This window comes from Microcebus murinus, chromosome 5 (genome assembly GCF_040939455.1).
Source record: "Microcebus murinus isolate Inina chromosome 5, M.murinus_Inina_mat1.0, whole genome shotgun sequence".
Lineage (NCBI taxonomy): Eukaryota > Metazoa > Chordata > Mammalia > Primates > Cheirogaleidae > Microcebus > Microcebus murinus.
The window spans coordinates 70,896,185-70,923,607 of NC_134108.1; the positions used below are offsets into that span (position 1 = coordinate 70,896,185).

The 27,423-nt window shown below is 34.4% G+C and overlaps 1 protein-coding gene across 2 annotated transcripts in view; it reads left to right on the forward strand.

Moving 5' to 3' along the window:
- Nucleotides 1-27,423, forward strand: part of ME1 (malic enzyme 1) — a 151,501-nt gene that overhangs the window by 84,108 nt on the left and 39,970 nt on the right. The window lies entirely within an intron of this gene.

The window sequence follows — 27,423 nt, forward strand, 5'->3', positions numbered from 1 at the left end:
TGGTTCTTTTCTCTCTTCCTTTATAAAACTTATTGTGATACTTTTTGGGTGCTCAACAAAGGGTTGTTAAATAAGGGCTGAGGTAAAATCTTAGAGCTGGAATGTCAGAGGTGTATGTGAAAACTGTATGTAACCTTAAGGGAATTTATACTGGATGATTATTTGAAATTAATTCTGAATTCTGAATAAAGTAGTGTTTATATACCTGTGGATTTACAGTGTAAAACTAACAGTTCTTCATAAATGAACAAAACATACATAGAGTGATTGTATATTTGTTAAATGTTTTTGGATAATATTGCATATGTATTTCAGGGGTAAAAGAATTTCGTCCATAGAAAATAAAAGTTTAGTCTTATGTAAGGTTAAATTACATACTTAATATGCAATTTAATCTGCAAGCATTTATATTGTTTTCTGGTTACAAATAGTTGAGGATAGAAACAATTCTAGCCTCATGTTAGTTTTATTAATTAAACTCTGGTTTACTCTAAAGCTATAATTTCTGCCCAGTAGTATTTATAGCTTATAAATCTTAAGTGCACAGAGAGAGTAAATAAAGAGATCCTAATACAAAGATGAATTAAAATGAGTTTAGTTCATTTGAGTGGCGTTTGTATAGAAGTTACTCTGGAGAATTTGTATGGTGGAGATGTTAATTGGAAATAACAATTGGGCAAAAGAGAGATTGAGGAGATACCCTAGAATGAAGGCAAGTTTAGTAAAACAGCTAACCCAGAAGCAGATATCGTATATTTCCTTTTTCCTATCACATTTCACTCCTTACCCCATCCCACACATACATGCAGTTGATTAAACAGGCAAAATTCATTTCTATTCAGTTTATTATTTTTTTATTATTTATTTATTTTGAGACAGTCTCTCTCTGTATCCCAGACTAGAGTGCAATGGCGTCATGATAGATCACTGCAAGCTCAAACTCATGGGCTCATGTGATCCTCCTGCCTCAGCCTCTTAGGTAGCTGGGACTACAGGCACATGCCACCACGCCTGGCTAATTTTTCTATTTTTTGTAGAGACAGGGTCTTGCTCTTGCTCAGGCTGATCTCAAACTCTGGGCCTCAAGCAATCCTCCTGATTATAAAAAATTGTTAGTATGTTATTCCACTCACATGAAATATCTAAAGTGGTCAAAATCATAGAAACCGAAAGTAGAAAGGTGGTTGCCAAAGGCTGGGGGAAGGGAGGAGGGAGAATTAGTGTGGGTATAGAGTTTCAGTTTTGCAAGATGTGTTGCACAATGCTATGAATATACTTAACATTTCTGAACTGTACATTTAAAAATGGTTACAATGGTAAATTCAGTGTTACATGGTTTTTACCACAAAAAAATTTAGTAAAGGTTTTATAGATGAAAATTTCAATAGAAACAGTTTTTAAAAGATTAGTAAAATATCATTTTGTGTTAGAGATCAAACTATTTTGTTATTTGTTATGATTCAATGAAATATACAGTTCATTAAAAGTACTTGGAATAGTACTTATACATAATAAATGCTTAATAATATTATAATGGAATATAGTAGCATTCACTTTTCAGTGCAATTTGATGTTTTCTTGTTAAGCTGTTAACACTGTAACTCCGAATGATCTGATGTAGTTCATCAGGGCTTATAGTCACAAAGAGAACACTCCAAAGCCATGAGGAAATTTTTAATATAAATATACATTCTTCAGGAATATATTTTATGCTTTGTAAGGACTCAGTTTCCTTGGAATAGCTGACTTGCTCCTGTGTTTATCACTTGTTTGTATTTTTCTCCTAAATATTACAAATACAAAAAGAAATCACTTTTAAGTAAGTCTTTTTTACCTAAGTACAGAGCACTCATAAATATTAGGCATTAAAAAGCATATTTTCTTCTAATTTAGAAATTCTGAGGTTACTTACATTGAATTCATTGCTTTCTCAACATTTAAAAATATCTCTTTAAATAAAAGAATGAATACTTGATGTGCATTCAAATATTATCACAGATTTAAATCTTTAGAAATTGAAGAATAATTTTAACTATTGCCATTAAGAGAGAACAATAGATTAAAAGTTAAGAAAGCATGATTCCTTCTTATTTGGGGTATTACACATCAAAAGAAAAAAAAGAAAAAAACCTACCTGATCTCTTCCATCAATGTTAATAACAGTAACAGCAGCCAGAGCCAGTACATTTTGAGGTATATATATATACCAGGCTCAGTTCTAAATGCTTCACATTCTTTTTATCCTCAAAACAACTCTGGGAGATTCTTACAATTATTTATCCCAGTTTTTCAGATAAGAAAACAGAGGCACAGAGAGATTAAGTAATTTGTTACAGCTACCCAACCAGAAAGTTACAGTCAGATTCAAATCCAGACAGTCTGGCTCCAGAGCTCATGCTTTTAATCAATGCACTATACTCCTCTCTGAGTTAAAGGAATGCTATTCAAATATGTCAAGTGCAAATAAGATGGCATGTATAGTATATTCTGAATTCAGACATCTTATAAATATTGTTTTTGGTATAATAGTAAAAGTAGAAATGACAATAAGCTTTTGGTTGAATTGTAAACAAGCAATCATGAAGATAAGCAGTACTCTAACTTAAAGTGTGAAAATGCAACTACGGAAAACTTGATGATTTGGTTAAAAATTATGCATTTTCCTCTTTAACCTAAACATTATAATGTCCCTAAAAAAACAAAATAGTTAATAGATATTTTGTGGTATTTTGAATATTAACAACTAGGAAATTTATATGAATTTAATAGAGGTTTCATTCAATGGATGTTGTAAATTATGCTATTTCCTATATACCCAGGTATGTGCCCACCTCAGGGTCTTTTGCTGTTCTCTTGAACTTGAAATCTCTTCTCCTAGATACCTGCATGTCTTTCTTTCTCCCTCCTTCCCCTTCTTCAAGTTTTTGCTCACATTAAGGTTTATCTGATAGTAAACTAGAATTAAAGCTTTCATGCATGCAGGTAAAAGAACAAAAGAGAAAAAGAACCAATCCACTTGGTTTTGAACAGTCCCTAACATACATACGTTTTCAATAACTATTTAATATATAATATACGCTGGTGGTTAAGGTTGTTGTGTTAGTTTTGTAATATATTGTATCCCCATTCATTTATTTTCATTCTGATGTTAAGATAAAACAAACAAATATATTCCATAGTTATACATATTGAATTATAAACACATAATGAATTTCTCCTGAAATTATAATTTTGCTTTTGCAAGATTTCATCCAGCTAGAAGTCATCATACTTATTTTGCCTTTTGTTCCTAAAATTAATCTTAATTTAGGTTGATATTTGTATGTCATCTTGATAAGAGTTCATCTGTTTTGTTTTTTTAAAAAATATGCAATTTTGAATGGAATTCATTTATTTGTTTTTAAGAGACAGGATTTTACCCTGTCATCCAGGCTGGAGTGCAGTGGCACCATCATAGCTCACTGCAACCTCCAACTCCCAGGCGTAAGTGATCCTCCTGCCTTAGCTTCCTGTGTAGCTGGGACTACAGGCACATGCTACCATGCCCAGCTATGTGGTTTTTTTCTTTTTTTGTAGCGGCCTCCCTCTAAGACTAGGCCTCTTGGTAGTTTTTAATTCTCAAGTTAGTCTACATTGAGTCTCCAGCAATTCATCAAATATAGTTTAAAGCTTTGCCACCCACATTAGCTCCAGCTGTAGGGTTCTGCTCCTGGGCTTCTGCTCACAGCTGTGATTCTCCGTAGTTGCCTGTCTTTCCAGTTTTGGGGGCAGCACGGTGTATCGTGATGGATTAAGAAGAGTTGTTAACTTTGAGTTTGTTCACTGTTTTTCTTGTTGTGACAACGCTTGGAGTGATGATTTATTTTGAAGTTCTTTACATGTAAGAACTGGAACCCCTGACCCTAGATTCTGAAGTCTAGGATGCAGATAGCAGGAGGTCCAGGAAGATAAGGAAGCTTTCTGGCACATTCGGTTGAATTCTAAATCTAAGTTTTAGTTTGGTAATCTAAACTATGACCTTGCCATAGCACATCCTATCTGAATCCTTTCCTCATGTCATGTTACCTTAAACTACATGGTGTTCTAACTGTTCTGAACTTAACTGAGCCTTTGATCTTCCTTGGCCTGTGACTACCCACGACACAGAGCTAACATACTTGTAGTGGACATGTGGGCATTGGTTTTCAGGTGTGTTTTCTGCTAACATAGAATTACTTGGTAATCCTGATTAAAGGTGAGGGATGGGGAGCCCTGAGGCTGGGCCTGCTGGGAAATTTAGATTCAAAAGCTATTGAATGTCACATATTATAAAAAAAGGTTTGTATTTAAGTGGTTGACATTACACATCTTGTCTTATAGGGACTGAATATGAGAATGTAAATACTCTGTTTATGAAAGTCAGTATAATGGATATGTAAGTGTCTGGGTTTATTTTATTTATTTAGTTCACAAAATATATTAAAATTATATTTTAGACAATATTTATTGTATTTTCTTCAAAATGAATGCTATCTTATAGATTAATCAATATTAGATATTTCTTTGAGGTGGGATTCATTTTACTTTAAACAGATAGCTGTCTGTTTTAAGATTTAATGTGCTGAAAATCATTTTAAAAATCTTAACTGCTCTTAATAGTTTATTGTAGAGCTAGAGAATTGTAGTATAGCATGTAAGTTATTAGTCTCTTTCCTATAGCAATTTGTTATCAGTGACAGAACTTTTTGCAAATAAATCAGTGATAGTTCTTAAAACAGGAAGTTCTCTCTTTGCGTGGGACCATACATACAACCATGCAGGCTGAAACTGTGATTATTAAGTGATCTTAATAACCAATAGGAAAAATTTAAATTGTTCTCTAACCTTTAAAAATTTTTTGTCAAAACATTAAAAAATCTCTTAATGCCAATAATAAGTATATTGGGGAATGGAAAAATAGCAAAACTAATATTTATTTAGTATATTGTAATTTTAAACATTAGTAACATTTAGGGTTAAAGTGTTTTATTTCTTTGTAAAAACTTTTCTAGACTGGGCATGGTGGCTCACGCTTGTAATCCTAGCACTCTGGGAGGCCGAGGTGGGAGGATTGCTCAAGGTCAGGAGTTTGAAACCAGCCTGAGCAAGAGTGAGACCTCGTCTCTACTAAAAATAGAAAGAAACTAATTGGCCAACTAAAAATATATAGAAAAAATTAGCTGAGCATGGTGGCGCATGCCTGTAGTCCCAGCTACTTGGGAGGCTGAGGCAGGAGGATTGCTTGAGCTCAGGAGTTTGAGGTTGCTGTGAGCTAAGGTGATGCCATGGCACTCTAGCCCAGTCAACAAAGCGAGACTCTGTCTCAAAAAAAAAAAAAACTTTTCAAAAGTAGTTTGAATACTTCTTGCTTTGTATGAAGCAAGATCTTTTCTGTGCCTTGGCAAATTATACTCCTTTCCAAATATGGATAAACTGTCTACTTTTTATCTTTGCATTTTCAATGTCATAGAATATTAGAGCATTCCTTTAATATGAAGGTTTTTGCTGCATCACTTTTTCTGGGACATTGTCATATTATGTATCACAACCACTTTCCTCATTTGATAATGTTCTTCCAAGTGCAGATTTTACAGTAGCATCCTTATCTGCACCAGCAGGTTTGCCAGATAGCTTAACATTAATCAACTCATGCTGACTTCTGAAACAAAGAAACCAGCCTTTACTGACATTTAAAGGTTCTTCTTCAGTCTTCCTGTAATAACCGTTTTCTTTCAGTGAGATGACTAACTCTGGCAAGCTTGGACCTAAATGCTAGCTGATTAGACTGGGAATTTTTTTACTACAATCTTCAATGAAAAGAAATCAATGCTCCATTTCACTTGTAAATGACTTTCTGTAGCTAGTGCAGTTTAAACAAAAAGATGTTGAAACTAATTTAGTTAATTTTTTAATATTCATTGAACTTTTTCAATACGGTTTGTCCTGTAGCTTCACGTAGTACTAGATTCTCCTCCCATCTTCACTTTGCTGTCGCCATTTTCAAATCTTCTAGTCACATTGAATTTCACTTCCAGTGTTACTCTTCATTTCTTCACTGTACTTTCCTTAGGCATTTTTGCTAATTTCCTCTTCTGATCATCCATTTTTGTAAGATGCCTCTGGGAGTCTATCTCTTGGAAAAAACACAATTATATACTTGGGTGTCTGTGCATGAACTAACAGATGTGTGATGACCAATCAATGGCAGATTCTGAAAGAAGTGACATGATTGATCATCGTTCATCATGTGCATCTCTTATTTATGTAGTGATTTGTGAACAGCAGCAAGCACACCTGATTTGGTATATTTTCCAAATCAACTACTTACATGTTAGTTTTAAGTCCCAATATATGTCTTACACTCTGAAAAAAACAGTTCTAGATGGATTTTATATTGATGTCTAGTAGTAGTTTAAATGGATCTTCTATCCTGGAATTAAACTACAAAAATTCTCAGTTACATTAAACAAAAATAATGGATACTAAGTATAAGAACTGGAAAATAATCTTTTATGAATCTTCTGAGAAAATCTAAGTTTTACTAGATTTCAACTAAATTAACTAATATCCTATATCGGCTCATCTATACTATACTAGTTATGTGTTTATAAAAAGAGAAGAGGTTGCTACCAAAAGTTCAATCCCTCAAAATTGTTTTTTGTTTTAATGTACCCTAGAGATTAAGGGGTCAGGCATTTTTATAAGCGCCTCTACTTTTCTCTTTTCATCCATCCACTGCTTAATCTCAGACAGTATCGATATTTTAGTCAAACATTTTCTCTTTTTTGGTATTATCATGAATCAAAATACACTTTCAATTTATTCTTTTTAATTTAAGCATGGACATGAGCACTTATCAATGTAGTAAGAGAAATCAGAATGGAGGTTTAAAAAATCAAGTAGTAAACATAAAATAGTTTTATATTCTTCTTCTGCATATTTCACTGTTAGCAGAGCACTGGGTAACACGAATAGTAGAGTGTCAGCACATCAGAGGAAAGGAGTCAGATCTTGGAAAGGTAGCAGTGAAGCTAAAGGAAAAGAGTTTCAAGAAAGAAGGGGTTAATAGGGACAAACACAGCAAGCAGTGAATCAAGCAAGATAAAGAAAGACTAAAAAGTTGCCATTAAAAACTCACTTTTTTTCATTATAAAAGTAGGATACCTGACATGAAGGGGTCAATAGACACTTAACTAAATAACTGAAAAGTCACCAGGGCACACATGTTAGTACAGTTAGAAAGGCTTGGCAGGATAAGACTTAACTGAAGCAGCAGAGATGGTGTCATATAACTTTTATTTTATAGCACATAACATAAAGTATAATAGATTCTTGTCAGCTGACATGAAATCTTCTTTGAAAAATGGTAGTGATTTTACCTGATTCAGCACTGTGAAATCAATCATCTGCATCTATTAGTAAAATTACATTTCAGGAGTTTAAGGGAAAATCAACCTCTATCATTTTTCATATATAAAAATACTTCATCATAGAAGAAAATTTTCTTTTAAATTGTGGAATGCTGTTTTTATTCATGGAATAAAACAAGTTTTAGGATTTTTGTTGAAAATGTATGTTTTGAGTTGAGGTGTTTGTTTTGTAAGTTTCTTAAAACTTTGTTAAAAACTGATAATAAAAATTGAAAACTTGGAAAGAAGTGTTTAAACCAAGGTTCTTGTAAATCCACACTAGAAAAAATAGCACCGCTATATAGTATATTTAGTCATCATTTAGCTTGAACTATTGTCTTATAAAAGATTTGCTCATAAGGATGTTAAAACCTTATTTATGTCTTCTTAAAAGGGATAATTTGAAACTCTCACTTAAAAAACTAATATTACAGTTTATAGAGTATCTGATCTTTTGCCTTTATTACGAGAAGCCATTAGTTGCTTTGATAGAATTAGGTATTGCTACTCCGTTATCCCACAGAAAGGGTAAGGAATCTGTAATATTTAAACAGCAACTTTTGTCGGTCATTGCTTGAGGTCTGCTTTCATAGTCATTAATTCTCTGGCCCTTCTAGCTTGCCACAAACAGGTACAGAATAGGTCAGAAAAGCCCTTAAGGAAAGAGATGCAGAATCTGGCAATTGGAATCAGGCCAGAGTGAACTATTGTGGTAAATGCTGAAGGGAAAATTGGCAGAGCATCCACAGCCTCTGCTATACCCAAGTACCCTGAAACCTGGAGCTTGAGGCTGAAGCTTACATACTATTATTTTTTCAGAGTGCAATTTCAGGGAGCAGGAATGAGGTGAAAGAAAGTGAGTCAGAGCAAGAGGGTTAAGTCAGCTCAAGGGTGTATTTCTGAGCTGGTGATCACATGATAACAGGTACATCTGATTGCTTGATCTCATAAAGCTGTCTCTCAAGCGGATGAATGAACTACTGCATCCCAGGACAACCTGTCCCCAGGAGAAGAATTTACTCCTCAACTTCTGTATCTCATTGGTGAAAGGCTTCCCCTGATTCTGCATGTGTGGGCACTAAGTAGGTCTCATGGCCTCACACACCTCAAAAGCAAGAGGGAAGCCAGGAGTGGGAGGTAAGAGGTACCCAGTGAGGGCAGGAAATAAGGACTGTAGGGCTTTGCCTGTGTGAAGTTGGTAGAGCCCTTACATATTTGGTTACCCAGTGGCAGCCACGGAAGAAAAGGTGGCCAAAGGCCTCAGAAATAGTCAAGGCCAGGAGGATTTGAGGTGCTGCCTACAATATGCCTGATACATATTGATTCTAATTTTTGTTTAATATTTTCAACACTCACATAAAACAAACATTCATGTGTATGAACACAATTACATATAAAAAAAAGATGACAGGTAGAAAAGATGGTGAAGATCCAGCCAAATTTTATTTCCTGCTCTACTTTCAATATATGTTTAAAGTTTTATACAATAAAGATAGTTTGGTTATATAAGGGGAAAAGATCATGAGGACAGTTTTAGAAATGAAGACAGAACAGTAAACTTTTTTTCAAAGTAAAATAAATTGGTAAAAAAGATTCTGTGTTTTACATGATATTCATAGACAAAGTTCTCCTTTCCAATTCAAGGTTGGATCTTTTAAAAAATTATTTAGAAAACAAAAATAAATGGCTTTTAAATGTGAAAAGTCTAATTCTTGCCTTATAGTAAAACTACTGTAGTTTCTCATTAATTTTAAAATATATTTTGTTTATACAGCCATGCAACACATAACAAAATTTTGGTCAATGATGGACCGCATGTACATATAACAGTGGTCCTGTAAGATTAAAATAGAATAAAAAATTCCTATTACCCAGTGATGTCATAGCCATTGTAATGTCATAGTTCAATGCATTCCTCATGTATTTGTGGTGATGTTGGTATTAACAAACCTGCACTGCCAATCATATAAAAGTACAGCATATGCAATTATGTACAATACATAATTCTTTTTTTTTTTTTTTTTTTTTTTTTTTTTTGAGACAGAGTCTCGCTTTGTTGCCTAGGCTAGAGTGAGTGCCGTGGCGTCAGCCTAGCTCACAGCAACCTCAAACTCCTGGGCTCAAGCAATCCTGCTGCCTCAGCCTCCCAAGTAGCTGGGACTACAGGCATGTGCCACCATGCTCGGCTAATATTTTTCTATATATATTAGTTGGCCAATTAGTTTCTTTCTATTTATAGTAGAGACGGGGTCTTGCTCTTGCTCAGGCTGGTTTCGAACTCCTGACCTCGAGCAATCCGCCCGCCTTGGCCTCCCAGAGAGCTAGGAATACATAATTCTTAATGATAATAAATGACTATGTTACTGGTTAAAATAAAGAATTAGTCTACATGTAAAGATTAATTCTATAAGCACATATGTAAATAGAAATTCTATAAATATAAAATTATCTGCATATACAAATGCTAAATCTATAAAGAGAGCCGTGAATATGATATGCAGTCCTTAGTTTTAGAGGAAGGCTTTAGCTTGGCTTTTAGTTATTTGAATCTAATCCCTGGACTTAAGGAGTAAGTAGCTAACTACATTGCATTTCTAATCACCCCTAAAAGAAGTACAGCTTCTCTGCTACGTAAAACCATGGAAATATTTGCAAGCATAATATGTTAGTCTACCCAATATTTAATCTAAATGTCCTTTGTTTCATTTTCTCCTCTTAAATGTGGTTTTCAAAAATCCGTTATGTACCTAGTTTTAAGGCCTAGAATATTGTTTTTAGATACAATTAAAGTATGTTGCACACAAATTATCTTCTATAACACTTGAAATTGGTGCCTTTGACAACCTAATACAAGGCAATATGGAAGTTTAAGATAGCACATTACATTTCAGGAAAAAATATCCGTCTCTTTGTCTATTTCATAACAATGCTAAGACTTTTCTATCTCTATTGTTTCAAGGTAAATGTTTATGGATTTGTTTATTTATTTATGTGGTAGCCCTATCAAGGATACTTCATAGTCCTATCACTAGGGTCCTAGTATATCCGGTGAGTTGGTGTAATGATGCCTGCATTTTTAAATGTCCTTACTGTCTTATATTCTGATTATGAAACTGAAAATTTTTACTTGAAGTTATAATCTCCTATAGATTTCATATTGTGTTTACATTACTTGTTATGTGGAGAATTTAGAATGTCCCATCCTTGATATTTTGGCTTGCAACTAGGATCACTCTGAATCTGTATTCTCTTTTATTGCCAAGTTTCTTCTTAACTGGGAGTTCAAAAACATAAACTTTAATCTTCTTTCCGGATACCACAAAATCCACAAAATGTTATTGTTATCAATTTATGGGAAAACAAAGTGACTAATACAGCTCATATGAGAAACAGGAGTAGGGACCACTTTACTCCACATATGTTTATTATTAAGCATTGCCAAATTTAAAAAAAAAAACAAACAATTGCAGCCTCCATGTGACTCAGTGGCCACATTCTCCCTTTTCCTGTTAAACTGCCACATCTTTTTGCTTATGATCTGATAGAACCACCCTTAAGAAAAGAGAACCTAGTTCATTCATGAAACTATGTCTGTAAATTGTCATTTGCCATCATTTTTTAAAAAATTTTTATCCCTTTTGAATGTTGTGGAGCTTTGTAAAATTACTTACTATTTAATATATTAGTCTAGCTTTGAAAAGAGTTGGAACTATAGCAACAAAGTAGGAATATTTCTAAATTATGGGCATATTCCTTTTTGAGATCTTTTTATTTTGTGTTACCAGAAAGTAAAAGGTCCTTTCCTGAAATTTTGGTGTTTTTTAGATGGTTGTCTTTTACTCCTTAGCCTATCTACAACTTCTCTTCATTTGAAATTAACTAAATTTTTTGGTTCTGATGATACATATACCTGTTTTGACTTTTTAAATTTTCTTCTCCAAAAAATGACAAGCTTACTTGATTTACTACTATTAATTGAGAACAATAATTAATCATTATAGGTTTTGTAATCTTTATTATAAATAGAATTTTTTAAAGAGTTGCATGTGTAAGGTCTTTTTAGTATTCTTTTCAACTCTCTCGGGCTGTGAAAATATTTTCTAGTTAAATAAGAATGAGAAATTCCACATACTGTGCATCCCTTTCTCAGAGATTACCAGTTTACAGTAGCATATTAGGGTTTGGATAACTAAATGCTGAGTGAAGAAACCTGTTTTGTTTGTTTTGTCTAGTGGTCTAAAACCATTTAGTCAGGATTGCAATTTTTGCAAAATCCTAGTTAATTTCCTGTAGCATGCAGATCTGAGACACCAAGGTTCTCAGGTGTTTCTAATCACTGAAGGAACTAGTGATTACTTTGGCTAGAGGAAAGTTTAATAGTTAAATAGAATTTGTCCTGTACAAATATCAAGCTTTAAAATTTTTTTTTTTTTATTTCAAGGGAGTTTTAGGAAGAAGAGAGATTTTGAAGTATAGTAGATCATTTAACTAGAAATCTGGGATCTGATCTGTTCTAAGAGTTTAGCTAACAACTATAAAACGAAAAGGAATGAAGAGTGGTGATCTAGAACATATAGTACATACAGTATTAAAAGGAGTATTAAAAGACATATAGTATATGGTCTGATAAGAAATATATTTTTAGAATGTGTGTCTTAGAAAATCAAATAGGGATTTATTATATAAATCAATTGATATATGGTAATATCACTCATTTTCCTTATAAGATAGTAAATGTCTTTTTCTCTTCCCACCCCTTGCCTCAGCACACCCCCCCCCTTTTTTTTTTGAGACAAAGTCTTACTCTGTTGCCCCGGCTAAAGTGCCAAGGCATCAGCCTAGCTCACAGCAACCTCAGATTCATGGGCTCAAGCAATCCTTCTGCCTCAGCCTCCTGAGTAGCTGGGACTACAGGCAGGGGCCACCATGCCCAGCTAAGTTTTTCTATATATTTTTAGTTGACCAATTAATTTCTTTCTATTTTTAGTAGAGACGGCGTCTCTCTCTTGCTCAGGCTGGTTTCAAACTCCTGACGTTGAGCCATCCTCCTGCCTTGGCCTCCCAGAGTGCTAGGATTACAGGCGTGAGCCACCGCTCCCGGCCTGCACCCTTTTTTGATGTACTTTTTCCCTCCCTTTCCATTAGGTGGATTAAAGTAGGAGAGATATATTTGTAAAACTTCATTACAGAGGTCTGTAGAGGCAGGCCTCTGGGTCTATGTTTCCCATGAGATTTTGGAACAATATTTTTCTTGCAATGGAGAAATACAGACTTTTGGAATGAGACAAAAAATATATTCCAAGAATTTAGTGCAGATTTTTATTTTTATAAACACCTATGTATTCCAGAAGTTTACATTCGGCCAAACTCAAGAGACAAGAATTTCATAACAATAAATGTGCTTGGGTCATTTTTGAAGATTTAATGCTCTTCTAAATTCTTATTAACCTAGTCTTTGAGGGCTGGAGTGTAAGCAGAACGTATTAGTTACTGAGCTTCTTTCTGCAGTCCTTTTTTGTAGATAGATACATTTTGGCCCGTAATTATCCTAAATTTTAAGAAATTATTGATGAAATAAGGGGACAGAATATATCTGAGAAACAAATTTCAGGGGGAAAAAGCCAATTAGCCAATTTAGAACAGAAAACTGACTATCTTTTAGCTTAAGCATTGTCTTAGTAGAATTCTATGTTATTATTTGACTAGTTCTTATTACTTCCCTTAAAGTAAACTAATAAGACAGTCTCACAATTTGTAGACTAAGAAATCCAAATATGTGCTCTACTTTTGATAGAAAAGGTGTATAATCAAGTCCTTCCAAGAGTTTCTGAAATGTCAGTATTTCTTAATGTTACCTGCATAGATAATTCAAAACAAATGATAGGGGAACAAGATTGAAAATATAAGTTAATCAATGACTAAAACTAATTAGACTGAAACTATTTATTATTACTGAGTATTTTATTTGAGATCATACTACCTTTACCCACATGCTATCGTAATACCTATCCAAATATATGCACATATCTAAGGAAAGGAACATTAAATATTCCCAGTTAACTGCTTACTTAAATATGGTTTCATACACTTCCAAACTTAATCACGACTCTTATGATAAATAACAAAATCACACTGGGAAAACAATAACATATTTATTGATTCTTTCTATATACAAGAGGTTATTCCAAGGGCTTATATTAATTTAATCTCTCAAACATGTGAGGTAAGTGCTGTTATTATTCCCATTTTAGAGATGAAGAAACTGAGGCATAGGAAAATTAACTAAGCTATTCAATGTCCAGAGGAAGCAGGAAGTAGAGTTGGGATTCAAATCAAAGCAATTTGACTAGCAGAGGCTTGAACTCTAATCTAATCAATCATGATAGCAGTTTGGGTTTTCTGTGAAGTCATTACTGAGATGGAGTTGTAATATAAGAGGTTTATTAGTAGTAATGCCTGTGAAACATAGACTAGGAGGGAGAAGGATTGGGCAAAGAAAGACTTCAAACCATCATGAACCTCTGGGAAACAGAATTGGGCAGGGAGAGCCTCAGACTATAATATGCATCTGACAAAATCTCACCTAATCCAATAACAGAGCAGAGCTTGCCTGTTAGATGAGTTCCACATTGGGTAGAAATGGCCAGGCCCTAGTACCACTGCTGTGCTCACTAATTGGCTGGAGGCTGGGGATCTAATGCTGCAGCATACCTGAAAGACTCAAAGGCACTGTGGCTGGAGGTAGTTATCTAACTGCATTCCTCAGCAAGTTCTTTCTTATGGGCATTTCAAGTGGCATTTTTCCATGGCTGCCCAGCACCATACTGCCCCTTCACAGATATCAAATGCCATTTAATATCCATCAGATTGGCAAAAATGTTTAAACTGACAATGCCAAATATTTGAGGGGCTGTCCATGAATATGTATACTGCTTGTGGGAGTGTAAATTCATGAAATTCTTACAATATAATTAATATTATCATAACCTGCTGCATATCACTTGCAACCCAGGGAAACTCATTCATAAGGAGACATGTATAGAAATTTTCATAGCTGCCTTGTTTATAGTAATGAAAAATTGGAAACAATATAAATGTCCCAGAGGAGAAAGGGAAATAATTTATACCATATTTATAGCATGTAATATTGTTCAATACATAAAAATTGAATGACCTAGTACTTCATGTATCTTCATGGATATATCTAAGAATCGTAGAATTAGGAAAAATACTGTTAAAGGATACATTTCAACCCACTTAGCTTGAGCTCTTAATAATGGCACCGTAGTTATTTCATAAGAATTGAGTACCATTTATCATCCATCATATATGTGTAAGTTATCCACATATGTAAAGTTTAAAAGCAATGTAATGTTTATTTTTGGATATATACATTTGTAGTAAAAGTATACCATGCATGAGAATGTTGAAGAACAAATTCAGGAAAGAGGGGTTTCCTGAGAGACAGGATCAAGGAAGGGCAAAAGGGGTTTCAAGTGATACATGATTTTTTGGTCTGAAATAAATATGGCATAATGTTAATATCTCATAAAATTGTATAAGGAGCACATGGATATTAGTTAATATTATTTTCTAATGATTTTCCCTATGATTAAAATGTTTCATCAAAATCTAATCTCCAGTAATAGAAAACATATCAGTGACTGTCTGGGCCCAGAGTTGGACTGGGGATTGACTGAGACGACCAAAAGATGACTTTTAGGGGTGTTGTAAATATTCTATATCTTACTTGTAAAGGTGGTTATACAAATATGCATTTATCAAAACTGATCTAATTGTATACACTTAATATGGGTACTTTGTATTGTATGTAAATAATAGTCATTTAAGTTGACTTTAAGGAAAGCAAGGCAAAGAAAAAAAGTCTTACCCTGAAATAAAACTATTATAATACTCATTGTTTATTTAGGTGACTTTATAGATTTTGTTACCTATTATCTTCAGTATTTAGATTTTGCAGGCATTTTCTTTATTTTCTCCTTTCTAAAGCGTGTTCTATCTTTTGCAAGTTTCATTACTCAGTGTAAATCCGAATGGGGTATGGACAAAAGAAGAATGTCTTGAATTGGTTGCTTAGACTGAGCGAGGAGAATGTTAGAACTATTGGCTTATTATAAAAACATCATATTTCTGTGTTCTGTATTTCTGTATTCCTGTTCTAATGTTTTTGAATGGATTATCAATGGTGACGTATACCACATAAACAGAATAATTATGTATATATATAAAGAAAAAATGTAAGAAATTGATTCAGAATTTCTCTTGACCATATTTTGTCAGTCTACTCGTCTCAGTGAGAATGGAATTCTAATACTCTTGAAAACATGAACTGTAATTAACTTTTTCAGAGGTTATTTATGTTTCTTGCACATCTATGGAAAACAGTTTGACGTAAATATTTTCTATCTGGACAACACAAAGTTATATCCTGTCATGTATGCCTCAGTAATAGCCATGGTCTTATTCAGAAATTTTTCATCAGAGAGGCTAAAACCCTTCTTTAACTGGACTCCACTGAGAGCAAAAATATCAGATTTTTATTTCCTCACTTTTAGTATTCAGTATTCTACATAATAATAGGTGGCCTGGGGTTATTGATCTCACTGGTGAGTGTATTTTTCCAATTCTTTTTATTGATTTAGAATTGTGAAAGAAATTCTCAGAAGAGTAGTGGAAACACTGAGATTTTGAGCCAAAAGTCTCAATTGTAAGTGACAAGAGAGAAAATTTAATTTCAAGTAGTTAGATTTTTAAGCCCATTTGATTATTTATAAGTGTTCTGTTTAGTGAATATTGTTTTAGGCACAGAAATTACTTGTGTTAGCTTATATTTCTCAGTGATACAAGAATGAAATTATAAGTTTACAAATGATAAATTAGCAAACTTCCACACAGCTTTTTATTAGTGCCCTTCCTGAAAGATCAACTATCTAGAAGATAGCTTTGTTAATCAGATTTTGGAAATGTGTCAGTTTGGCAGTAACAGAGTTGCATTCTTAAAAATTTAGGCTGAAATACAAGCATACTTGTTAATTCAAAGAAGTACTAGAGGCATTCAAAAATGGCTTAATGCAAAGGGAGGTCAAACAGTTCTTAGAACTACATGGGCAGCATCACATTCTGTTTAATATGTTGGATTAAATAACTTTAACAAATTATTGAGCTATTTTAAGGAGAGAAGGAGTGGCATGCATGTAAATGTACCCATATGGATGCCAGTATAAACAATCTTAAAACAGTTTGGGCTTAAATATTTTTAATACCACTGGGACATATGATGGCTTAGTTCATGAGCCCTCCAGTATGTAAGAAGAAAAGAGCTTATTTATAAAACAGAGAACATGATATTTTGGCATTTTTATTAGTATTAGGCAATAATATTGCTATAGAATCATATTAATTTTTAATGATAAATAGATATAACTCAGGACACATTATCAGTAGGTGGGTGCTAGTTATGGAAGATGGTGAAGTGTTGAAACTTTGTTAGTGAGTGTTGAAACTTTGATATTAGTACAGGTGATTGTGGCAGAGAAACAAGATTTATAATTTATATTGGGTTTATGCTTTCAGCTATTTCTGAAATAGAGAATTGTACAGTTCTCTAATTATTCTAATATGTATAGATTTCTCTTACTCTATGGTCCAGGAATGGATATTGACTTTCAAAAATTTTATTTTAAGGTGTTATACATGCAAAGTCCTTTTTCATTTTTACTGATTTTGTGGTTACACTATAAAATAGGGTGATTATTTTTTTTTAAAACAAAGATCTGAATGAATATTTTTTTCTTTCAAAGTAGTACTCTGCAACTCTATAACTCTATACAACGATTACTGCTAAAGTTCACAGTACCTTGGTAATTCCTCTTTGAATATTATCTTTAGAATCTATAGCAATTCTTTTAGATACCACAATGGTAACATTTTTTAAGAAAATCCTTTGAGGCTGATATTGATTTTTAAGAATACTCAAAATGAAAAATTTGATCCAAGTCAGTATATTTGGATCCAATTCTTTTTTTGTTGTTTTTATTCAAAAATATTTGTTCAAATCTATTGTCAGCGAAAAAAAAAGGAAGAAAACTACATATAAGATATAAAGTAGGGGCCTGGCGAGGTGGCTCACTCCTGTAATCCCAGCACTCTGGGAGGCCAAGGCATGTGGATCACTCAAGGTCAGGAGTTCGAGACCAGCCTGAGCAAGAGCTAGACCCTGTCTCTACTAAAAATAGAAAAAAATTAATTGGCCAACTAAAAATAGAAAAAGTTAGCCGGGCATGGTGGCTCATGCCTGTAGTACCAGCTACTTGGGAGGCTGAGGCAGGAGGATTGCTTGAGCCTAGGAGTTTGAGGTTGCTGTGAGCTAGGCTTACGCCATGGCACTCTAGCCCAGGCAACAGAATGAGACTCTGTCTCAAAAAAAACAAAAAAAGATATAAAGCAGGGAAACTGATTTTGAACTCACCTTGAAAGTATTTGAGCAGTTGCATCGTCATTGGTTAAATATGTAATCTGAAAGTGGCCACTCTGAAGGGTAACATTCATACTCAGGCATACGTCAGAGATTTTGCAGCTTTGGTTCTAGAAGACCACAATAAAGCGAATATTACAATAAAACCAGTAACATGAATTGTTTTTATTTCTCAGCCCTATAAGTTATGTTTACACCATTCTATAGTCTGTTAAGTGTGCTATAACATTATGTCTAAAAAAAATACATGCCTTAATTTAAAAGTACTTTATTGCTAAAAAATGTTAATGATTATCTGAGATGTCAGCAAGTCCTAATCTTTTTCCTGATGGAAGGTCTTGCCTCAATGTTGATGGCTGCTGACTGATCAGGATGATAGTTGCTGAAGGCTGGGGTGGCTGTGGCAATTTCTGAAAATACGACAACAATGAAGTCTGCCACATTGATTAACTCTTCCTTTCACCAAAGATTTCTCTATAACATGTGATCCTGTTTATAGCATTTTACCAACAGCACTTTTTTCAAAATTGGAGTCAACCCTGCTGCTGCTTTATGAACTAACTTTATGTAATTTAAATCCTTCATTGTCATTTCAACAACGTTCACAACCAGCATCTTCACCAGGAGTAGATTCCACCTCAAAAATCCATTTTCTTTGCTCATCCATAAGAAGCGACTCCTATTGCATTCAAGTTTGATCATGAGATTGCAGCAATTCAGTTACATCTTCAGGCTCTACTTCTAATTCTAGTTATCCTGTTACTTTCACCAAATCTGCAGTTGCTTCATCCAGTTGAAGTCTTAAACCCCTCAGAATCATCCATGAGGGTTGAAAGCAGCCTTTTCTAATATTAATGTTGATATATGGACCTCCTCCAATGAAGCATGAATGTTCTTAATGACATCAAGAATGGTGAATCCTTTCCAAAAGGCTTTCAATTTACTTTGCCCAGATCCATGAGGGGAATCACTATCTATGGCAGCTATAGCATTACAAGATATATTTCTTGAATAATAAGACTTGAAACTCAAAATTACTCCTTGATCCATCAGCTACAGAATGGAGGTCGTGTTAGCAGGAATGAAAACAACATTAATCTCCTTGTACATCTCCATCAGAGCTCTTGGGTGACTAAGTATATTGTCAATGAGCAGTAATATTTTGAAAGGAACCTTTTTTTCTGAGCAGTAGGTCTCAGCAGTAAGCTTAAAATATTCAGTAAATCATGCCGTGAACAGATGTGCTGTCCTCCAAGCTTTTCCTTCCATTTACAGAGCACAGGCAGGGGTAGATTTAGCATAATTCTTAAGGGCCGTAGGATTTTCAGAATGGTAAATGAACATTGGCTTTAACTTCAAGTCACCAGCTGCATTAGCCCCTAACAAGAGAATCAGCCTGTCCTTTGAAGCTTTGAAGCCAGGCATCGACTTCTCTCAACTTATGAAAATTTTAGGTGTCATCTCCTTTCAATAGAAGGCTATTTCGTCTCCAATGAAAATCTTTTTTTTTTAGTGTAGCCACCTTCATCAGTGATCCTAGCTAGATCTTCTGGATAACTTGCTACAGCTTTTACATAAGCACTTGCTATTTCGCCTTGCACTTTTATATTAGATGGCTTCTTTCCTCAAATCTCATGAACAAATCTCTGCTAGCTTCCAGCTTTTCTTCTGCAGCTTCCTTATCTCTCAACCTTCATAGCACTGAAAAGAGTTAGAGCCTTGCTTTGGATTAGGCTTTGGCTTAAGGGAATGTTGTGGCTGGTTTGATCTTCTATCCAGACCACTAAAACTTTTTCCATGTTAGTAATGAGGCTATTTCACTTTCTTATCATCTGTGTGTTCACTGGAGTAGCACTTTTAATTTCTGTCAAGAACTTTTTCTTTACATTCACAACTTGGCTAACTGTTTGGTACAGGCAGTGTATTTTTTGGTCTGTCTTAGCTTTTGACATACTTTCCTCACTAACCGTAATCACTTCTAGCATTTGATTTAAAGTGAGAGTTGTAAGACTATTCCCTTCATTTGAACGCTTAGAGGGTTATTAAGTGGCCTAATGTCAATATTGTTTTGTCTTAGGGAATAAGGAGGCAGGGGAATGGCTGCTGGGTGGAGAAGTCAGAACACACACTACATTTATTGATTAAATTTATTGATAGTATGCAATTATAATAGTAACATCAAACATCACTGATTGTAGATCACCGTAACAGATATAATACAAAAGTTTGGAATATTGTGAGAATTACCAAAATGTGACACAGAGACACGAAGTGAGCACATTCTGTTGGAAAAATGGTGATGACGGATTTGCTGCAGGGCGGGGTTGCCACAACCTTCAATTTGTAAACATCACACTATCTGTGAAGCACAATAAAGTGAAAAACAATCAAACAAGGTATGCCTGTATAAAAATTGTGGTAAATTTCTCTGAAAATATTCTGTATTTTTATATTCTGAAATGAAATAGAAGATGTTTTCCTACATTAAAAAAAAATACTACAAGGCCGGGCGCTGTGGCTCACGCCTGTAATCCTAGCTCTTGGGAGGCCGAGGCGGGCGGATTGCTCAAGGTCAGGAGTTCAAAACCAGCCTGAGCAAGAGCGAGACCCCGTCTCTACTATAAATAGAAAGAAATTAATTGGCCAACTGATATATATATAAAAAATTAGCCGGGCATGGTGGCGCATGCCTGTAGTCCCAGCTACCCGGGAGGCTGAGGCAGAAGGATCACTCTAGCCCAGGAGTTTGAGGTTGCTGTGAGCTAGGACGCCACGGCACTCACTCTAGCCTGGGCAACAAAGCGAGACTCTGTCTCAAAAAAAAAAAAAATACTACTTTATCATAAGTGGCCATTATACTTGGCCCTTCTGGCTTTTTTCTGAGGTGGAAATATTGATACATGCTAGCATATTTGTTCCTGTGACCTTGTGTGATTTTTTAATCTTCCTGGGCATTATTTGTTGCTGAATGGTCTCTGAGGACCTTTCTAGCTCTAAAATTTTATGTCTCTCATATTCTGTGGTAAAATAATATAAAATTGTCTTTGCTGCTCAAAACTTGATTTCTTGTGTTAGTGGAAGTTGCTGGCTTTTAAAGATAATCAGTTTGATCTAGACTAAATGGAGAAAGAGACAGATTTACTGATTCAATCTACAGAAATAAATGACATAGTTGAGGTTGGAGATGAGTTATTTACTGGGATATGCATTTGAGGAGACCTTTAATGCTTTTATAAAAGTTTATGAAAGCATTTTCTAAATTTCTGCATCCCTTATATGAAGTCATTCTAGCCACAAGGAATGGTGCAGACTAGAAATGGAAGATCAAAGTACAATGGCATTATTGAAGTGCAGATCAGTGCTTTAGAGCCAAAGCTGTTCTGAGGATTTGAGCCTGTACCCATGCTGCCCTCAACTCATAGAGTCCATGATGTTCCCCCTTTCGTGTATCTGCTCATACTCTACCTTGCAATCCATCAGATGGCCTCTGTACATAATTAGAAAATCTTGCTTCACATTATTGTTATACTTTGTTACCTATTAAAATGTAAAAATAACATGTAAAAATAAGTTGCCCTTACAGAAATAAATACTGAATAAGAATGGTTCAAAATGTTAGCTTAAACATTTATCCCTTATTCTGAAAGAGAAAAGATACATCATATAACCTTTCTCCAAGTCCCTGCTATCATTTTAGCAATATAGAGATGGATTTCTTGAACTATTCAGCAATAGAGATATAAATTTAGAAGTCACTTATATAAAAGATGATTGCTGAATCCTTAAAAATAGATAAATTTGTTGAGGGGAAAAGGAATGGATGATTATGGCTGAATCTTTTTAATTTCCACCATAATAGAGAATAATTAAGGTGTCAGTAAAATATAATAAAAGGAATGATAAGGGAAATGAAAGAAATTTCCAAATATTATAAAATAATATAGAAGTAAAGTAGTAGGAACTGGAGCCAAATTGCAACAAATTAACAGAGAAGTGAGCACATTCTTGTTCTTAATTCTTACCTACAAGGAAGAATTGAATTTGATTGGCTCTTAGCCAGAGAAAACTTGAGTCAACTTCAAATTACTCATGCTAGCATTCAAGATTATTCATCATCTGAATTCCATGACCAATGTTTACCTTCTGAAATTCTTCAAACTGATGTTCTCAGTGTCCCCAGTGCAAATTTTGAGACTGCTATTATTTTTCCCCATCCACTCTTCTCCTTATTTGAATCCTACCAAGGGCCCAACTTAAGCCTCTTCTAATTCGTTATTGTCTTCCCTAAACCATTTAGAGATTTTGTGTGCCACTGATTTTGCTTTTAATCTGAACCTCCTTTAAGTCTTTTCCTTGTATCCTTTGTCTTCTCAATGAGAATGCTTCCCAGTGAGCATTTCAAGGGCTAGGTCCATGTTTCCTATTTGCTACTCAAGTTGTTGAACACCCTCAAGCCTCAGTACATTATCAAAAATGAGTAATTTAGAGTAAATGATCTCTGAGGTACTCATCAGAGCTAAAGTGCTCTGGATCTTTAATGCTCCATGGTGCCATGTATGTAATAAATTCTTTAAAAAATGTTTATATTCTCTCAGGAAAAATCAAAGCATGCTTAGTTGACCTGGATAGTCAGCCTGTCCTTTGAAGCTTTAGAATCCTTGGTAGCTTATAATCAAAGGTATTGTTTTCACCAATATCTGTCCATATACTTTCTATAATAAAAGTACCTGGTGTGCTGAATGCATATAAATGTTGTCTTGCTAGTTTTATGATAAAATTAGAACTCCCTTATTTTATCAGTATAGTTTTTTTAGTTTTATATATTTTTTATATATATATAGTTCATTTTATTGATCTGATCACTATGTTGCTGCTCTATGAGAGCCAGTATATACAGTGGTTAAAACCACAGACCTATGGTTCAGTTTAGACCTTACCATTTATTTGCAGTATGAGCTAAGCCATAGTGTTTAATCTTGCCAAGCTCCAGTTTCTTCATCTATTAAATGAATAATAATAGTACCTTCCTCTCTAGGTTGCTGACAGAATTAAATGAGACAATCCCTATAAAATATGGAGCATAGTCCTTGACACTTAGTAAGTGCTATATGTAGTAATTAGTCACTGTAATAGGGTTTTTTGGGTCAGATTTAATGATGCCAAAAGAATGACATCTCTGGAGTTTTTACATGTTAATTTTATGGGTGGGATTTCTGTTAAATTTTATAACCATTTACACCCACTATTTTATGTGATATTTTGATCATAAAATAGTAGGTTCTTTTCATAGTTATGTAGAATTGAATTGGCTAACTTCTGAGTGTTCCACTACTTATAATTTCATAGTAACAAAGCTGGTTCAGACTGGGACAAGATCCCTTACGTGGCTTTCTTTCATTACATGATGCAAGATGCTTGTATCACAAAATGAATTCAGAATGTCTTTCTCTAAATCTTTAGGAGTCAAATCAGAGTTAACTACCAGGTAGAGAAAAGTCTTGAAATTAAAACTGATATGCAATATCCAGGGGATAATTCTAAAGTAAACTTTGGTAAATGATGAGGTATCCTGTAGACTGTTTTACTACTTATGCCTATTCCCAGGTTTCACTTAGGAAACATTATAAATTTATAGCCTGACCACAATGTGTCCTAAACACTGAAGGCAAACCATATTATGGGGATTTCGTTTTAACCACGGAGAAGTTGTAACAAGCCCAAAACCACAGAACCAAGTAAGTAGTAGATCCGGGAATAGAATTGAGAAGGCTCTGATTCCTCCTCACATTCGGAGACCACAAGGTTCTGATCTGCTCCTTCTGAACATAATGACAGATCATCTAATGCTGCAGTATATGGCACATCAGGAGCAAACCATATGAGAGCACTCTCCAAAGGCATGCTGTCTTTACCTCCTAAAGTCCTGCTTAGAAACCAGAGAAGTGGAGAGTAGCCATTACAAGCAGATAATTATTAACTGGTATTTGTGTTTGGGGGTAGTTAGTTGCTACCATGACATTTGCTTTTTTGCTAAAGTTATAAAAACAGTAATATAATAACTTACAACCATAGAAATGCTTTTTCTTAGTAACTTTTTAAATTATTAATAAAGCTAGCTGAAGAGTTTCCTTAGAAGATGAAGAATGGCTTCATCTATATAAAGAGTAGAAAAACTTTATGTTCCTTTCAAGAATTCACTCCCAGCCCCCTATTTTACTTTTAAATTGTTGCTTCTTGATGCCTTTAGTTGATTTACAGAACACTGAAATGGTTGTTTTGAAGATTTTGTTCTGCAGTATTATTGCTGTTTGGGAAATGAATATGCCAACTTCCTCACTCTGTCATGCTGAAGTAGCCTTATCTATCATTCCTATTTTATATGGATAAAAATTGCTTGCATTTTTCTAGATTTTATCTTTTTATTATATCACAGATTATTTTTTTACTGGGATTATTTTCTTTCTTTTTGAAGTACACCTTTTAGAAGTTCCTTTAGTAAAAGTCTTTTGTTTTTTATCTATCTAAAGATGTTTTTGTTTTAACCTTACTCTTGAAGAATAGCTTTGTTGGACATACTACAAAGAATGACAGTTTTTTTTTCTTTGAGGATATTATTTTACTGTCTATGTCTTCTAGTGTTACTATTAAATAATGAAAAATATCCAGCGATTATAGAATACTCATATTCCAGTCATTGCTTTGAGCACTTAACGTTTATCACTTCATTTCATCCTGATGACAACCCTATGACAGTAGGTCATTACTGCTGTCATTTTTCTGATGGGAAAACAGAGGCACAGAGGAATTAAGGATACACACCATGTAACGAGGACAAGATTTCATCCCAGGAGCTCTGAATCAGGAGCCTGTGCTCTTAAACCACGATCACAGCTAAGCAAATACTTAAAAAGAAGAATAAAGCATGACTAACAATACTAAATATTAAAGTTTAGAAGTTAAAAATTTCTAATTTGGTACTATAAATTACCATATTAGAAAACTATGGTAAAAAAACCGGGAGGTTTGTTTTTTCGTGATAGACAAATTGATAGACTACTACTAATCATCAGCAGAACCAAAATAGGATGCTCACATGCCTGTTTCCTCATCTGTGGGATAAAGATAATGATAGTACTTACCTCATAGAGTGGTTGTGAAGAATACGAGTGTGTATGCCTATATCTATATCTTATGTCTTATAAAATGGAAAGATATTTGTCATTAGCAGTAGACTAAAATAGAAAAGCAGGCCGGGCGTGGTGGCTCACGCTTGTAATCCTAGCACTCTGGGAGGCCGAGGCAGGCGGATTGCTCAAGGTCAGAAGTTCAAAACCAGCCTGAGCGAGACCCTGTCTCTACTATAAAAATAGAAAGAAATTAATTGGCCAACTCATATATATATATATAAAATTAGCTGGGCATGGTGGCGCATGTCTGTAGTCCCAGCTACTCGGGAGGCTGAGGCAGGAGGATTGCTTGAGCCCAGGAGTTTGAGGTTGCTGTGAGCTAGGCTGACGCCACGGCACTCACTCTAGCCTGGGCAACAAAGCGAGACTCTGTTTCAAAAAAAAAAAATAAATAAATAAATAAATTAAATAAAATAGAAAAGCACATAAACAGATCCTACTGTACATCAGAATATAGTATATAATTGCAGGTGATGAGGGGAAAGACAGACTGTTAAGTAAATGGTGTTGGCATAGTTGGGTGATTATATAGAAAACAGAAATTTTGATCTATCTTTTTTTTTTAATCTATGGCCTAACAGTAAAAGTAATACCAGATTTAGAGGTTAACTATTTTCTAAACCCATGATACCATTAGAAGAAATTTTTGATTAATAGTGAAATAAATATATGTGAAGAAGGCTATTATAAGCATATTATCAAAAGCAGAAACTATAAATAAAAAGATTGAAAGATCTGACTCCATAAGAATTTAAAATTCTTTTGGTAAAAAAAAATAGGAACACTGTCTAAATGATTCATGGCACAGTATACTAGATTAGGAAAACCATTTCAATATATATAACAGAAGGTACTATTCTTGATAGATAAAGACCTCTTATGAAATAGTAAAGAGAATAACTATAACAATAGAAAAATAAACCAGTGAACATGCAATCTTCCAGAAAGAATTACAAATGACCAATAAACATAGAAAAAAATACTAAGCTATACTAGTAATTAAAATATAATAATAAACATTCAATGCCAGTTTTTACCTATGAATTTTATGGTGATTTGAAAAGTCCATCAAGGATAAATATATAATATATAGATACATACATATATACACACACACACATATGTATATGTGTATATATATATATATATATACAATGAAAGAAAAATAGCAGACTTAAAAGTTTTTTGTTGGATCTAAAAAAAGAAAGAGAGACCTCAGCTGCGTTATGATATCAGGGGTGGCGGTTTGAGACTGTCCTTGAATTATTGGTATAATGATGATAAGAAGTGAGAAATAAGGGCAGGGTTTAGTACCTTCTCTTCTGAGAGGTTTAGCAGCATCAGATGGAAGAAAGATAAGTAGCATAGCTTTGGTCTTGTCATGGTGAAGGGAGGTGGAGTCAGGGAGTCCTAAGAATCCTTGAGGACAGGAAGAGACCAGTGAGGAAAAGTTGAAGTTGTTAGTGTAGAAAGGTAAAGTTGATTCAGTAAGGTCCATCAAGGGATTAGAAACAATGAAGCAAGAAAAGGTCTCACAAATAGAGGAAAAAAAGAGCAATAAAAGTACAAAGTTTCTTTAATATCCAGGAGAGCTGAGGTTAAGATTGTTCTCTCTAGCCTTGATTTCAGTGAGGTGGTGACTGAAAAGAGATTGAATGTTTGGGGGATAAGGAGAGTAAAATAAGATTTGTACAAGCTGCTACAATAGTCTGAATGTTTATGTCCCTCCAAAGTTCATACGTTAAAACTTAATCTCCAATGTGAGAGTATTAAGAGGTGGGGGCCATTTGGGAAGTGATTAAGTCATGAGGGCTCTTGCCTTATGAATGGGAGTAATGCCCTTATAAAAGAGGCTGAAAGGAGCTTGCTTGCCCCTTCCACCCTGGAAAGATGCAGCAAGACCTCTCCTCACTATCTATGAGGAGAGGTCCTCACCAGACAATGGTGTCTACCAGCACCTTGATCTTGGACTGCCAGCCTCCAGAACTGGGTACAGTACATTTTTTTTTTTTTGAGACAGAGTCTCGCTTTGTTGCCTAGGCTAGAGTGAGTGCCATGGCATCAGCCTAGCTCACAGCAACCTCAAGCTCCTGGCTCAAGCAATCCTTCTGCCTCAGCCTCCCGAGTAGCTGGGACTACAGGCATGCGCCACCATGCCCGGCTAATTTTATATTTATATATATATATATATTTTTTTTTATATATATATATATTTTTATATATATATATTAGTTAGGCAATTAATTTCTTTCTATTTATAGTAGAGACGGGGTCTCGCTCTTGCTCAGGCTGGTTTCGAACTCCTGACCTCGAG